The following is a 2,889-nucleotide window of genomic DNA, read 5'->3' on the forward strand; positions in this document are numbered from 1 at the left end:
CCTAGGTCCTCTGCAAGAGTAGCCAGTGCTCTTAACCACTAAGCCATCTCTCCAGCCCCTGTCCAGGAATTTTTGTAACTGTCAGAGCTGGAGGCCTGGCTACTTATTGAGGCTGGAACAGAGTCTGGCAGAAAGTGAGCCTTTAAGGATTTTCTGACATTCACGAGGGACCAGGAAGTCATTTATCCAGACGAGGAAGCAGCAGCTTACAAAAATGTCAAGACAACCTGGGCGTGGTAGCGCATGCCTTTAATCCCAGCATTCGGGAAGCAGAGGCAGGCAGATCTCTTTGAGTTCAAGGCCAGCCTGGTTTACATAGTGAGTTCCAGGACAGCTGGGGCTACAGGGAGACCCTGTCTCAAAAAGACAAAAAAAAAAAAAAAAAAAAAAAAAAAAAAAAGTCAAGACAAAAACTAACATAGGGAACTGGGGATACGGCTCGGTTGGTTTAGGGCTTCCCTAGCATACAGGAAAACGTGGGTTTAATCCCCAGCAACCACATAAATCAAGTGTGGTAACACATACCTGTAAGCCAGCACTCAGGAGGTGGAAGCAAGAGGATCAGAGATTCAAAGTCATTCTTGAAGTGCAACCCAGGACTGAGTTTCAAAACAGAAAAAAGAATTGGGACCTAAAAGAATTGGGTTTGGAGTGCCCAATTCTAATATGAGTCCCAGATCTGCCCTATGAGTCACTAGACTCAGTTTCCCCTCTGCTGTGGTATGGGTTGAACACTGACCTGACTGAGGTTAGGCTTTTCTCAGAATATTCAGCATTCAGAGATGTTAAGGGATGACCAGCTTGGTGGCTGGCACACCTTTAATCCCAGCACTTGGGATGGCCAATACAGGTGGATCTGTGTGAGTTCAAGGCTGGCCTAGTCTACACAGTAAGTTCCAAGCCAGCCAGGGACGTATACAGTAAGATCTTGTCTCAAAAACAACAAACTGTAAAGAGGGGTTAAGGAACTTGTGGGGATGACATAGGGAGTGAGTCAAGACCTGAAGCTTGGGCAGTTGACTGCTGATCAGAGGGCAGCAGATCTTGGCTCCAGGACCTCTAATTCACCCAGAACTTGCTGGCACGGCTGACATCTGCTTCTCCTCTGGTCTCTGGTGCCCTCTTGTGGATTTTTCTTACCTCCTGTGGGCCCCATCCTGCCACGCCCCTTGAAGAAGGACTCTGAGTCCCTCAGGTGACAGCCAGCCAACTCTGTCAATGTCAGTCTGTCCTGTCATCTCAGGGAAGTGAGGCAGTAGAATCAGGAGTCCAAGGTCATTCTTGGCTACATAGTAAATTCCAGGACACATTGGGTTATATGAGACCTTGTATCAAAAGAGAAAAACATAGGGGCTGGAGAGAGGGCTCAATGGTTAAGAGCACTGGCTGTTCTTGCAGAGGACCTGGGTTCGAATCCCAGTACCCACATGGCAGCTGAGAACCATTCGTAACTCCAGTTTCAGGGGATCCAATGCCCTCTTCTGTCCTCTGAGGGCACTGCATGACACAGGTGCACTTACACACATGCAGGCATAACACTCATACACATAAAATATAAATAAATTTTAAAGGAAAACAAAATCTAAACTCTTGCCCTTCCCTGGCTCCTTTGGAGCAGGGCTGAGGATCTCCAAGTAGGAGTTTGAATCCTGACTCTCCCTCCCAGCCTGAGTGACCTAGTAAAGTAATAGATTTACACACTTCCCCCATTTCAGGACTTCTACCGGGAAGGGACTCTGCCGAGATCAAACTCGATCACCTCGGTGTGTCTAAACACGTTTTTTCACTCGTTCATTCAACTTGGCTCTGCAAATATCCAGAGTGCTTCCTCCCTCCTCAATACTGGGACTGTGACCCTGTCCTGTGTCCAGTTCCCAGTCTGGAAGTAGGGGTGGAGAACAAGCCCCCAAACAGGTCTTCTGATGAAAGAATGTGTTGTCAAAAGACATCAGAATGCCCTTCCCTTTGGTCTTTGCTTCTGGACAGACCCAGGGTTCCAAGGCAACAGGGCAGGCACAGCTGGACGCAGCTGGGTACAGCTGGGCAGAGATTAGAAACCTCACTGAACAGCCCCTCCCCTCTCCCGGCCTCCTTCAGCTCATCTTGGACTGTACATTTCAGGTCAGGCCTTAAAAAGTGGTACCAGGGCTTGGAGAGATGGCTTTATGGTGAAAAGCCAGTCCTCTTACAGAGGACCCAGGTTCGATTCCCAGCACCCACACAGTGGCTAACAATTGTCTGTAACTCCAGTGCCAGGGGATCTGACGCCCTCTTCTGAACTCTGAAGGCATTGCACAACACTGGTGAACTTACATACATGCAGGCAGTACACTCATACACATTTAAAAAAATAAATAAAAATTTTAAAAACTGGTACGACCCAGGCTCACACGAGTGTCTAGTTTGCTCCTCCCCTTCTCAGCTTCTCGATTGCCTTTTGCTCTCCCAAGTCTCAGTGTATCCATCTGCTAAGCGGGTATGCCTATCCCAACCTCACCTACCTATCTTTAGGTTATCTTTAACGATTAAAAAAAAAGTAAGATTATAAACTCTGGGGGCAGCAGAGGGGGTTTTGACTAGCACGCAGGGCCAACCCGGGAGAGAACGGACTACAACTCCCATCCGGCTCCGGGGCCGAGCCGTCCGCAGCCCCTTCGGCCCAGCCAAGGGAAACGTCGTCGCCGGCCAGGGCGCCCGGGAAGTTGCAGGGCACGCCCCATCCAATTAGGACCGGAGAAGGGTCTGGGCAGGGCTGGGGTAGCACGTGGGTCCGATCGAGCTTCTGCGACCCTAGGGGATCCCCCCCACCCCCTCCACCTCCAGCCCCGCCCAGGGGTTACTCTCCGGAGCCCGCCCCCCTACTTCCTGGCCGGGATGGCCTCAGCCCCC

The sequence above is a fragment of the Nannospalax galili genome, unplaced genomic scaffold, assembly GCF_000622305.1.
Source record: "Nannospalax galili isolate Female #2095 unplaced genomic scaffold, S.galili_v1.0 scaffold1659, whole genome shotgun sequence".
In the NCBI taxonomy this organism is placed as follows: Eukaryota; Metazoa; Chordata; class Mammalia; order Rodentia; family Spalacidae; genus Nannospalax; species Nannospalax galili.